This window comes from Protopterus annectens, chromosome 3.part0 (assembly GCF_019279795.1).
Source record: "Protopterus annectens isolate FY-2018-M chromosome 3.part0, PAN1.0, whole genome shotgun sequence".
Taxonomy (NCBI): Eukaryota; Metazoa; Chordata; order Ceratodontiformes; family Protopteridae; genus Protopterus; species Protopterus annectens.
Window position 1 is genome coordinate 382673418 of NC_056731.1, and position 14221 is coordinate 382687638.

Consider the following 14221-nt stretch of genomic DNA (forward strand, 5'->3'; position numbering starts at 1 on the left):
TGGTAAGATACCTGGGTACTCAGGTTGACAACAATCTCATATTCGACCATCATGTAGTAGCAGCAGTGGTCAGAGAAGCCTTTTACTTGATTCATCTCATAAGTAAAGGGATTGCATCCAGAAAAAAGGAGTTTATTACCTCTCTGTACTCCTCCCTCATTAGGCCTATAATTGAGCATAATGCCCCCTTTGGTATGTACCTCTGCAAAGACCTGAACCAACTGGAAAGGCCACAGAAACACCTCAAAAAGAAAATCCATGGCCTCCAACACCTTTCCTATGTGGAAGGCTCAAATCACTATCACTCTACTCGGTATCATACAGACTGCTCAGAGGTGATCTGTGTCTCACCTACAAGGCAATATCGGACCCTGACGTACTAGAGATGCTCCATATCCGTAAGACTAACTCCTTGTGCATTACCTGCATGTAAGGCATAAATCTAATATGCAACATCAACAGAACCTGCTGAAGAGACAGGTTTGTCTCCCAGAGGCCGCCCCTTCTCTGGAATACACTTCCCATACACGTGAAAGAGAGTATCTTGCTGACCCTCTTCAAGTGCAACCTTGATGAGTGGATGGGAAACCACAAATTTGTCCCAGGGGTTCCACCTTTGTCTCACATTGACAGGGGTAACAGGTGCTGACTGAGGTTTCTTTTTTGGGGATAAACTCTTGACTATTTATTTATTTATATTTATTTATTGACATTTGTTAACTGGGTTTGTCCATCTGAGCTTGTGGCCCATTTTCAGTGGAGACCCGAGGAGAAAAGCCAGTAGTACATTTTAAACAAGTACAATTTTAAACAATATTGATATAATAGCAGTTATAGCAAAAAGATTCACATATGTTGGGTTACATGCATAAAGTTAAAGTTGCATTAAATAGAAGCTAAGTAACAATTTTACATTGGTATAGTTCAATAGGTCAACAATAACATTTTTTTGTTTGTATAAAATTATGCAAATGCATAGTAGATGCATTAGAGAGAGAGGTATAATGAGGTACTAAGTATGGTCCTTTTGAGGGTACATAAAGGGAAGGGAGACTAGGTAGGATCATGGCAAGGGCAGGTTCTGGAATTGAGAAAATAAGCTTTTAGTTCATTTTTAAAGTGTGAGGTGTGGGAGATTGAACATAAGTCAAGGGGAAGTTTGTTCCAAGCATGGACAAGGGAGTTTTTGTAGAGTAGTTTGCCTACTGACCTTTTTGGGTGGTAGATATCAAGTAATTGTTGGTTAGAAGTATGGAGGGTCCAGGATGGGATGTAAATAGAGACTAAGGAAGACAGAAATGGACAGAAGGAGGGTTTATAAAGAATAGAGTGTAGCATATTAAATTGATAAGATAGCAGAAATTGGGGAAGTTCAAGCCATTGAAGAGAGTTTAAAGAAATGTAGTGGTGTGAGTTGTATGGGGAGCTAGTAATGAATCTGGCTATTTTATGATAAGTCTGTTGGAGTTTGTTTAGATTGGAGGCCTGGATATTGGTAAGAACTGGGGCAGCGTATAAGAGGGAGGGGAGGTGGACTGCCTGGCCCAGGGTAAGTTTAAGGGTAATACTAAGCTTGTAACAGCCCCAGGGCCATTAGCCTAGTAACCTCCTATGATCATATGATAATCAAAGCAGACCATCTACTTGAAGTTTTTTTTTTACATAATCTCAGACTTATTAGGTAGTCTTGGACTCCACAGCATTGCTTTAGTAATTCTTTATCATACAGAGTTGCTTTTTTACAAATGCCAGCATTCTGCTCATGCTACTGAACAGAGTACCAGAGTTTGTACAATGCTTTCCAGACTACCAGAGAATCATTCTGATTTCCACATAGTTCAGATAATGACTGGATAGGTGGAGACCCTATAGATGAGACAGTGGAGCATATCTGTAAAATTGAAGGATTCAAAGAAGTTCTTAATTTTCCAGTGATAGGGTGGATTCTCAAACATGGGGAAATAAAAACCTTGACTGACCTTGATTGGAGATACTGCTGAGAAGTTGAAGGGGCATATTGAGGAATCTCCTAAAACAGTGGGCATTTCTTTCTGTAAGGAGTCAGTGCCAGAAACAGCAGGTAGGATTATCTACTTCTGAAAATGAGGTTGCATTGATTATATAGTTCTGCACTAAGACTGCAAGAGTGGATGCGAAATGGCTAGAACTTCAGAAAGCACTATGCTGTTGGGGTGTCATAGTATGTACCTTTTCAATGTTGCATAAATGGCTGGGACATTAACAGTGGACTTGGAAAATGAATTTTTAAAAACAAGGGCACTAGGGGGTGTTCCATTTATGCAGGGATAATGCTTTTCAACATTGTTGTGAATATAAGCTTGAGCCAGTGTGCTGGAAGGAAAACTTTGCCAATAGTTGATGTGAATTCTCTCCTGGCTATGAAACAGTGGATCAGCTCTTTGTCCTTTCACAGATATTGAAGGGGTCAGGGGACTGTGCCAGTACTGTCCACAAATATTTTATAGAATTAGAGACAACATATGCTCTTGTACAATGAGATATCTTATGAGAGCTTCTGGAATACTATTGGATTGTGGAGTCTTTGCTGTTTGGTCACCATAATCAAGAAACAAAAACCAGAGGGAGAATATACTCTTGAATAACTCCATACAGTAAATCAGATCATCAGTTTAGTTAGTCAGTTATGCCTCTTATTTAAAATTCATAAATCAGGAGCAAAAAAATTCAAATACAAAACATGCCAATTAATTTCTAAATGCAAAATTTTTGGATAGGATGTATCAAACTATAGTGTCACTTTTTCAAATCTATGTATGTTGCAGAAACTGACTAAAAATATAAAGTTCATATGTGACTAACAGTGTCCAGTGTCTAAACAAGGCCTTGCTGTGAGGTTCATTCGTATGCCATTCTTAATTCCTTTCAAATGTTCTTAAGTTCTACTTTTGAAGACCTTTTATTTTCCCCATTGCATGCTGATTTACAGATGTAAAATAGTACATATATTCCTGTTTTTGTATGTAACTACAATTATTGATTAATATTTTGTGCTATTAATTATGCAGGGCTCTCTTTGCATCATATTTTCACACAAAAATTGTAAAAATTTAAAGTTACCATTCTGTATTGAGGTAATTTTTTTTCCACCACTGATGTGGTAGTCATTCTCTATGGCTTTGCCAAACTCCTGCCACACCCAGGACTTGACTTTGCCATCTGTTAAAGTTGCTGCATACTTGGCTAGTTTGTAGCTACTGATACCAGTCAAATATAGAGCTTCCCCACTAGAGTTTCACAGAAAGCCTCCTTCTTTAAACTGACAGCTTTGCCACCATGTCCTAGTGTTACCTCCATGACTGGCCACATTCATAACCTGCCCATCAAGGGAAGAAAAGCTAATCTACAAGTGGGATATGAACTCTTCCCACCCCAAATTATCATACAGGTGCTTCTAAGGGGTGGATTACAAGTGCTTGCATGCTAGTAGCTTGCAACACTTGCTGTCTGACACTAGTATGAAAAGGAAAGTGATTTTACTTTCTCTAGTCTTATCTTATGTAAATACTTAGCCCTTACAACATCTGACCCTATGAAGCTGCTTAGCATTACCAGAGCCATAACTACAACATAAACCTTTAATGAGTTCCTAAACCAAGTCCTTGCTCCATAACTTTAAAACTCCACTCCCCTTTATTAAAACCACAACACTCTCCCTAAACCATACTCCCCAGTCACTACCTGTACCTAACCTCCCATCCTGATCCTTAAACCTAAATCACCCTACAGTTCTCTAACTTTAAACACCCCTCTCTCACTCCCTAACCCTAAACTCCTCTCCCACTCCCTAAATCTAAACCCCCACCCCCACTCCCTAACCCTAAACTCCATCCCCACTCCCTAACCTTAACCCCCTCTCCCATTCTCTAACCCTAATTTCCTCTCCCACTCCCTAACCCTAAATTCCTCTCCCACTCCCTAACCCTAAAACTCCCTTTCCACTACATAACTGTAAAACTCTCCTCCTGCTCCCTAATGGTAAGTCTCCTTCCGATTGCTGTTCTAATCTACACTTCCACCCACCCCATTCCATACCAATGGCTGCTGAAGCTACCTTACTTGACCTCAGATACTGTGTTTGGGTAAGGTACGAGCTGCAAGGCATAAAACTCCCTGGCTTTGAGACAGTGGGCTTGGAGCAACTGGGACTCAAGCATTTGGGTTTTCCAGATCTCAGCAGTCACATATGTAGCCATCTGTCCCATTTTACCACAAAATGGTGACAATTTTGTAAGTACAGCAGATCTTTGAACCTAAGTGTTAAGAACACATAAGCCATACCTCTCAACTTGGAAACATAAAAAATCTGGACAAAGACCCATGAAAAATAGGTACAAATCTGTATTCTGATTAACATAACATTTGCATACATAAATGTAACCCCACCCACTCTGGTGAAATTGTGGGATATCAACTTTCAAATGCAAACTGAAGAACAGACACTAAATATATGGCATCAGAGGCCCAGACCCTGTAGTAAATGGTAACCATTTTCTTTTAAATGTGCAGCAATGATGTGTACTGGGAAGGGAGAAGATTAAGAACCTTAGGATTTCATTTTCCGTGACTTGCAGTATGTGGGTTTTATGGTAAATGTAGGGCATTTAATGGTAGGCAGTATTTATCTTAGCAAAAGAATATTCTAGTTTGCTAGGACCTCCAAAAGTCATTCATCATGGCCTTCTGATCATTTTCCTAGCTAAAGTTTGTGCCACCTGGGGCTGTCTGAGTTTGCTGCCCTTCCCCCCTCACAGAATCATGGTTAAATGGGGCCAGTCCTTATACAGCCCTTCCCCTTGCAGCCATTCCAGTGTCCCATTACTTGGCTGTTTTGACCCATTTACCATAAACACTGTAATGTGCATACTGCTTTACTTCTACGATGATTTGGATTTCATTTCAAAGTTTTATTTTACATTTTACAGCACAAACACTAATAGACATCTGCTAAACAAAGCAATGCAGTCTCACAATGAAAATAGACTTAGCAGCATTAAAACTTCTCTATCCTTGAAACTCACATTCATTAAAACAGAAAATACATCTGGCCAGTGGCAGATAAAGATTAACTTTTGGCTGTTTTCAAATCAAAAGCCCCTTGCATACGAAACATACACATGTTCTTTGATAAACAATGAAACAGAATGCATGCACCAATAATGACAAAACTGCGAAATTCAGAACATTTCCATCATAAAAGTCTACACAAACTTCTAAAATCCACCAGTATCAGTAAATATGCACAATGTCTGCAGAAGTAAAAGTCATCTAAATTATTCCACATTAAAGAGATCTGTAACTAATGAAGAGGCTGCAAGCCAACAACTTTATATTTCATTATTTCATCTACAAATAAAGTGCCTGTTGTCCTTGAGGAATAAATTGCTTGTGTTACATTAAAACATGATAAGCTAGTAATATTGCAATAGGGAATGGATGATAAACTGTTAGGGTCATAGTTACTAGTTATCGCCACCAAATAACACATTCTCAGGACTGCAGCATCCACCCCCTTTAAAAGTACAACACAGTGCAGTATCAGCAATGCATCTAAATACTGTGGGAGTAGAACCTGCAGCCTTCTACATCAAAAGCAAGCATTCAACCTTTTATTCTATTAATAATGCAAACATTCTCAACATAAGCAGCACTAAACTTCTTTTCCCATCAAGCTCTCAGCTCCTTGTAAAATCCACATGCCACTCAACTGTATCTCTCAACTTTGCAGCACAAGAAATCTGAAAAAAAACTATTTTTTTTTGGGGGGGACACAAAAAACAGGGACACATTATTAAACATTGTATAATCTTAGAAAGTTGCTAGAATAAACTGTGTTACCACCATGCATTTCACTGCCTGCCAAGTCTTGAACCCAGGACCCTGTGCACTACAGTCAGAGCAACATACCACTATCCCAAATAAGCTGTTTCCTGAATGATAGGATGACTGAAACTTAAATGGCTATCATTTAGTGAATTTGAGTCTCACCACAGCTCTCAACCTTTAGCACAAAACACCTGGACAAATTCAATAATGGGGGAAATAGAGCCCCCAAACATAGTCAGTGAATTCAGTTTTTAAAATTGCTATCAACCTCTTAGCACAAAAAACTAGACAAAGCTAATCATGGGGGAATACAGCCCCCAAAATAGGTATACATTTCAAATATTGATCTTATAAACTTGGAAAATTGCTAGAATAAAAGGTTTGTGTTAGCATGTATTTTCTGAAGACTATGAAGTCTAAAATTCAAATGCCTGTCATTAGTTTGTGAATTCAGGCCTTCAAAACCACAGATTTTATGAGAAACAGAACAAAAATATGAGGTAAAAACCTGGATAGTTTTCACAAGTGGTGGTGGGTAGGGAATTCAGGCTCTTGCTACCTGTTACAAAGGTACAGGGTTTGAGCCTGGGTAACTATAGCCATCAGGTATAGTTACCTGGGGCATTACAGACACACGCACACACACACACACTCACCCACAAACACACGCACACACACACACGCACACACACACACACTCACCCACAAACACACGCACACCATTTGAATAAATGGTGAGTCTTGAATATAAATAACACATGGACTTGCACCTTCTGAAATACACACCTCTTTGAATTAATGGAGAGCATTGCATATAAATAACACATACAACTTTGAAAAAATAATAACGGGTCCTTTGAAGGAAAAACCAATGGATCCTTGCAACTTTCAAGTAAAATTAGCCTTAATAGACCCCTTGCAGCTTTCAAGCAAAAGCAGCCTTAATGGAGTTCATGGACCCTTGCAGCTTTTAAGCAAAAGCAGCCTTAATGGACCCTTTCAGCTTTCAAGCAAAAGCAGCCCTCATGGATTTTTCGTTCCTGGAGCTTTCAAGCAAAAGCAACCTTAATGGAGTTCATGGACCCTTGCAGCTTTCAAGCAAAAACAGCCTTCACGGACCCTTGCAGCTTTCAAGCAAAAGCAGCCTTCATGGATTTTCCTTTCCTGGAGCTTTCAAGCAAAAGCAGCCTTAATGGATGTTCTTGGAACCTTACAGTTTAAGAACTATTCAGCAACGCTCGCTCATAGAACCTGGAAATACACCTCCTCTTTGAATAAATGGAGAGCCTTAAATATATACAACACACACAATAAAATCACACACACCTTTGAAGAAATAATAATGGAAGAAAAAGAACTACTGTATACAATAAAATAGCGAACCACATTCCTTTCCCTTGCAGCACTGCTCATGGAGGAAAACTTGTCCATGGACCCACGCTCGCAGCTTGAAAGCAAAGCAGCCTTAAGGGATGTTCCTGAAGCCTTTCCCTTGCAGCACCGCTCATAGCAGCTGGAAATGCTTGCACATCATTCCTGGAGCTCAATTCTGACAGGCTGGCAGGCTGTTCATTGAGCTGACTTCATCACGCATGTGATGACGTCAGCTAAAAAACAAAAATTTCAAAAAGAAAGCTGGGAAACTCAGAAATAAGGTGTGCCACTCGAGAATCATGGCACCCCATTATTTGGACCTCAAAAACAGTAAAAACTGAGAAATCTGGTACGGTTGAGAGGTATGACATAAACTCAGGCCTGATGAAGACTGCAAAATTTCTCATTACCCTATAGCCCTGGTTTAAGCACACTTCAAGCATACATTTGCACATTCTTGTGCTGAATCATAGTACTTGTTACAGATGGTCCATTAGTAGTGTAGAATTCCAAAATCAGTTCACAGTTTGGGTTCATATCAGGCAAGGAGTTCTTCTAAACTGAATGTCTTTTGTTATCTCTAACATTCTGCACATGACTATTAAAATTTTCCAGTACAACGACAGTATCCATACTTGGCACATTGTTGAGTGCTGCACCCAAAATCGGTCCCACTAAATCAGCTGTTGTGGTTCCCCTGCTGAAAAATGTGGCTTTCCCTCTGCTGGTGATAGAGAGCAGTTGCATCATTTGGAAGAGTTAAGCACCATGGGTGTTGGTTGTTGGAAATGGTATACTGTATGGGTGCAGTGGCAGCAGTACCACAGGATTGTACTGGGATGTGATGATTAAGTGAGAGCTGAATCATAGGACACATCTGTCAATTTTCCTTAAATCTGTGTCCCCTTCCTTACTTATAGTCATGGATTTTATGTAATGACTAAAAGGATGAGATCATGGATGCATGTAACAAAAATGATGCTCCTTCACAGGCTAGATAACATTCCCTTGTTACAGAAAAATAAATGTTTACTCTGAGTTGATCTTGGATTGCAGTCACTGCTCCTCTCGGTCAGGAGGAGTCAGTTGAGGTTATTTGAGCATCTTGTGAGGATGCTCCTTTGCGCTTTCCAAGAGTGATATAATAGGATCAGGAATCTGAGAGAAGTACCAACAGCCAACCTAAGACATTTTGATGAGATTATTTCCCTCAGAAATGCCTGGAAATGATTGAAGATCCACCCAAAGGCCTAGCTGGTGAGTGTCGTTATGGATAAGGAAGTCTGATCTGCCATGCTATTGCTATGAACCTCACCAGCAGACGTGGCTTAAAATTGGATATTGTAATGGATGGATGGGTGGGTGTGTTAAGTACTATAGCTATAGTGATGTTTGCTGTAAATTAATATAAATGATATCAAAAATGCATAGAGTGAGTTGATTTCCAGTGCTTAGAAATATATTATCATTCCACAGGCAAAAGAACACAGCACGTAACAAATTCAAGAAGTAACTTCAGATATGCATGTGGAACAATGAAAACATATCAAGACTAGCAGGATTCAGGCTTCATGAAGATCTCACATTTCAAGCTTGATTTTGCAGTACGAATTATGAACCAGTCAGCAAGTTATTCTCCCTATTATTAACTGGGGCAGGAAACTGTCTACAAATGTGGTGACTTTGAATAAGTTCATTGGTTCATAGAAGGTTACTAGGCTAATGGCCCTAGAGCCCTTACAAGTCTAGTCATATTTATCTCAAGTTACCTCAATTATCAGTGGTTATGTGAGTGAAGTGCACAGAGGTAAGGGTCTATGGTAGTTAATATGGACTTACTTTGCCCAGGAGGTGCATGGGAATTACCACAGGAGTGACTTTGCAGTCACCCATCCATTGCTCTAGGTTGCATTTCAAGACGGTCAGGGAGAGGCTCTGTCCTATGTGAATTGAAAGCTTGTTCCAGAAAATCAGCAGTCTCTGGGAGTTGTAGCTATCTCTCCAGCATGGCTTGTTCATGTCAGAGGCTAGGTTAAGATCTCTGTAGCGAGTGACCTTTATGCAGTTTGATTTATAAATGTGCAACATTTCAATCAGGGCTGGGCCAGAGATTGCTCTTCAAGCCAGGCACAGGTCACCCCTTAGCAACATGTAAGGGACAGAATACAGTGAAAGAGCTTTCAGCCTTTCTGCAAAACACTTGTTTTGTGAACCCTGTAATTTTATGGTGAGAAACCTCTGTGATCTCTTCAGTTGTTATAGGTGTCTGGTGAGGTATGTGCAATAGGGAGCATTGCACTAAATTATCGGTCTGTTGAGGGATGAGTATAATGGAATTATAACATCTTTAGATCTTGATGTGATGCCTTTACTTATAAGATGTGCTACACCAAAGGATTTCCTTACTACTGTAAATAAATGGTGGTCAAAGTTCAGACTGCTATCATCTTGAGTAACCAAATCATGTACCACCGGTTCTACACTTAGGGTGGTGCTATCTATAATGTAATTAGCTTAGCAGAGATGTCAGCTTTTCTAATGGGAATAAAAAAGCAAGCATTTTTTTATTGCATTTATCTTTAATCCATGGCTTTAGCACCCACCATGTCTGCATTAACCCTGTCTGCAGTATATTAACATGGTTGGGGGACTCAATGATTGCTCCCAGTTTGCAGTCATCAGCGAACTTTGTCAGCCACAGGTGGTTCAAGTTTGCCTGGACATCTGAGAAATAATTCTGAACAGTAAGGGGCACAGCACAAAACCCTATGGTATACCACTAGTGACTGGCCTTTTGCTAGTGGTGAAGTAAGTCACCCACTTTCACAGTATGCATCCCATCGGTGAGCCAGTTGGCTACCTGTCTGTTAATGTAGAGGTTAAGTCCCAATTGGGAGAGTTTCCTCTATAATACCTGAGTGGGGGATTGTGTTAAATGCCTTGGCTAGGCCAACATAGGTAGTATGTACTGTCTTTCCCTTGTCCAGGGTCTTAGTGACTTTCTCAAAGAAGTCAGCCATGTTTATCAGGCAAGATCTACTTTTAACAAATCCGAACTGGCTTGGGTCCAGAGTTCGGTGATTACCTATGTCCTTGTTCATGAAGTCCATAATGATTCTTTCCATGGCCTTACAGATAAGGATAGTCAAGCTTATGGACTTATAATTTCCAGGGTCAGTTGATGGTCTCCCTTTGTGCAGAGGAATTTGTGTTGCTGTCCTCCATTCTGCAGGATCATAGCCAGTTCTCAGGCTGTGGTTAAACATGGATCCAAGTGGGTCTGCTAGGTCATGTTCTAAGTTGTTTAAAAGGCAACTTGAGATATTGTCTGGTCCCACTGATGCCATATTTTTGGTCTTGGAGAGCACAGAGATGACTTACTCTCTTGAGATAATAGGCTGAGGAATGGTGGCAGGTATACTTTGGTAGATGACCAGAGGGGGCAGGGGGTGAAGTTTGCTCCAAATCTGTCAGCTAGCATGTCATCTACTACCTTCATTTGAGTATGGGTGGTGCCATCCATAACCAGTTCTGTGCAAAGATGGATATTCCCTTTTAGATTTTGGATGTAGTTAAAGAATGCCTTGTAATTATCTTTAGCAAGGGAGGGTATTTTTGCTTCATAATTAGGTTTGGAGGACTTGACATGATCTCTCATTTTTTTTAAGCTAGAGAGGGATTTCTTCCTTTGCTGAGCCAGTTCCCTCTTGTTCTTGAACATCAGTTTCTTCCTCTTGTTGTATAGCCTGTTTATACTAGGGGTCCACTAAGGTGGCTTGTTATTTTCAGTAACACCTGGTTTTAATCCAGTCACATATAGCCAAATCTATACAACTGCTTAAGTGGTTGTACAGGGCATTGATGTACACCTCTGCATAGCATTTCATGTTATCTGCATTTGAGGGGACCTTGAAATTTCTTATACAATCACTTAGTAGGAGGTTGTTTGTTTTTGAGAAATTATTAAGCATTTTTGAACTTGATGGGGTATCTGGTCTTATAATTACATCAAATGAGATTGATTTATGGCCTGATCTTTCCAGGTAGGACATCACATGGGGGAGGTGCAATGAGTACTATGTCCAGGACAGTTGAGCCTCTTGTGGGTGTACTGACTAGCTGTTCCAGAGAATCTGCATTGAGAAAGTCCAAGAAGCTCTGAGCTAGCATGTTTGTGATCTTGTGCATTTCCCAGTCGGTAGTAGGATAATTAAAATCAGCCATGAGTAAGGCGCTGGGCTGTATGGCAAGTGATTTCAGTAAGTCCAGGTATGCAATATGCTTTTTCTGTTTCGTGGTGGGAAACCCATAGCTAGATATGATGTGGTGGGGTATTTGCTTATAGTTAATTGGACATGCAATAGCTTTAGATAGTCATACTGTCTGACCAGTGTAGAGGTGCACGTATCCTTAATGAAGGTGGATGCACCTCTTCATTTGATTCTTTCATGCTCAGTTTGTGCTCTGAAATTATGGAAAGTATTGTAGCCCTGCATGGCCGGGGTGCTTTACATGCCTTTGAACCATGTCTCAGTGACTGCACAGATGTCAGCATCTGCCAAAATGAGGAGTGCTTACAGGGAGTGCAATTTCTTGTTTAGACTCCTAGCATTAAACAACAGTACCTTGGGTTTATCCAGAGAGGATTTTGTTATGTTGGAAAATAGGTTATTTTGACAGTGCCTAAAAAAGGCACAATTGGGGTGGCTAATGGCTTTGTCAGTATCTGAAAGCCTAGAGGAGACAGGTGCAGACCATCTCAGGCAAAGCAGCATGGCCTGTTGACCATGTCTTCCCAGGCTGACAGATATTGGATCACCTTGAACTGACACTAGAAGCCAAAACAATTGTTAAAGTCAATCATTGTTCATTTGTATAGTGGTATCTTCCTTGGAAAAGGTAGAAGGTTGATTAAGGCTAGGCTTATACCTGCTTGTGACACATAATCTGAGAGCTCAGTTATGTCTCTCTTTCTATAGTCTAGTGGTAGAGATCTGAAGTCATTCACCCCCACATGTACTATGACAGAGTCATACTGGTACTTGTGGTTGAATGACTTGAAGGATCCTGGGACCTGACAGGCAGCTAACTGTAACCCTCTCCTTATCCAGCCTGGTGAGGGGTACATCCATGTGTCTCACAAAGGAATCACCTATGACCAATCCATTAGGTTATGTGATGCTACCCTTATGAACTTATTTGTTGATACATTGGTGTTGTTGTTGTTGTTGTGTTATTATTTGTTGTAGTTGTTGTTTGCATTATGTGTTTAAGTGGTTTCTGTTTGAGAGGCCTCTGATCTTTTGGTAAGTTATTAGTGAGTACCTCCTCATATGTGGGTTTGTGTCATGTCTTTATTTAGTGTGGGAAGTGTGTATGTGACAACTTGTTTGGCATTTAATTTGTCCTTGTTTGAGAGTCTTGCTCCAATTTAGTAGTGTAACTACATATGTCATATAAAGTATTTGTTTGTTTCAGGAGTAAGTGGTTATCAGTATACATGAGACAATGGCTACATTACCTTAGGATGCCCATGTCTATCAGGCTGGCCAGATGGATGACGGGAAACTTCCCATCCATGATAGCAGACTGTTACTGTATGTTTTATTAGGAAAGAGAATGGTTTAATTTGATAGGACTGTGCTGGTGGCATCAAGACTAAAAGAGAGACATACACTTTGTGTAGGCTAAGTTTGATCAATAAGGCAATGCAGATCAATGCACAACTGAGTTACTCCTAGAACATCAGAAAAGCTTGGAAGGCTTTTACTGTTTAGAGAAAAACTGAGCTTCTAGGCTTCTGATCTTCTAGGCTTTTTTGTCTCTGCAGGGCACTTCTACCCACCCCTGCACAATAAGCAGCACCACACAAATGCAAGGCTTAAATACCAGAAAACAGAAACAAGTTTTAAGCTAACTACCAAGCAAGAAAGCACACAGTAAGCCTTCCACCAGCAATCCCCAACTCAGGTTGGATCACCACACTTCTGCCACAAGGGTGCAAAAACATACCTTCTTAATGGAGAATAACTGGTTTGGAGCCAAAGTGTAACAAGACCACACAAACTACACGCAATCTGCATACAGCAGCCCTACAACTAACATAAAAGGTAATACAGAGCAACTAACTACTTAAAGCAGCAGTTGACAGTACATTTTTTGCTATAAAGTGCAAAGATAACAGGAAATAGCTTACAAAACGGCTAAAGTAAAACCACAGTATATATAAGAGACGTGCAAAAAAATATTGTTTTTGTTAGTCTTTTCAGTAGTCAATTGCTCTAGCTGAAACAGATTCTTAGCAATCAGTAACAAAGTCACCAAATGACAAGCAGCTGAGTTGTATGCCAAAGCCCTCGCAAACATGAGGGTTAAATGCAAGCAAAGAGAAACAAGTTTTAAAGTAACTACCAATCAGGAAAGCACACAATAAGCCTTCCACCAGCAATCCCCAACTTAGATTAACACACTTCTGCTACAAGGGTGCAGAAAAACATATTTGCAATGTAGAATAGCTGATTTGGAGCTCAAATGTCACAAGACCATACAAATTGCCTACAACAGCCATACAGCAAACAGATACAATGTAATACAGCAGCAGTAGACAGTACATTTTTTGAAACTGCTAAAGTACAGTCACAGTATATAAAATAAGTGCAAAAAATACAAAAACCCCAGGGTGCAGGTGAAGAAGGATCCTGGAAAGTATTAGTAATTAAGACTGATCTTTTTTTTCAGGTAAGCTTAAAGAGAGTGGATAGATGATTGTCAGAAGCAGGAAGGTTTAATACTTAAATGCAGTATGCAGCTTGGACTATCATGGGTTGATGATTCTACTCTAATTATATGTAGTTCTATAAATAATTAAAAAAAAATTTCGGCCATTCCCCACTATTGTGTGATCTTAGAGATGGTATATTTTAGTAGCAGGAGATGTGGGGACCCCTATTTTTTTTTTTTTTTTTTTACTATTGGTATGGTT

General features: G+C 40.0%; 1 protein-coding gene across 1 annotated transcript in view; it reads left to right on the forward strand.

The window, feature by feature from the left end:
* AMPH (amphiphysin) overlaps positions 1-14221 on the forward strand; it is a 1643383-nt gene that overhangs the window by 1000838 nt on the left and 628324 nt on the right. The window lies entirely within an intron of this gene.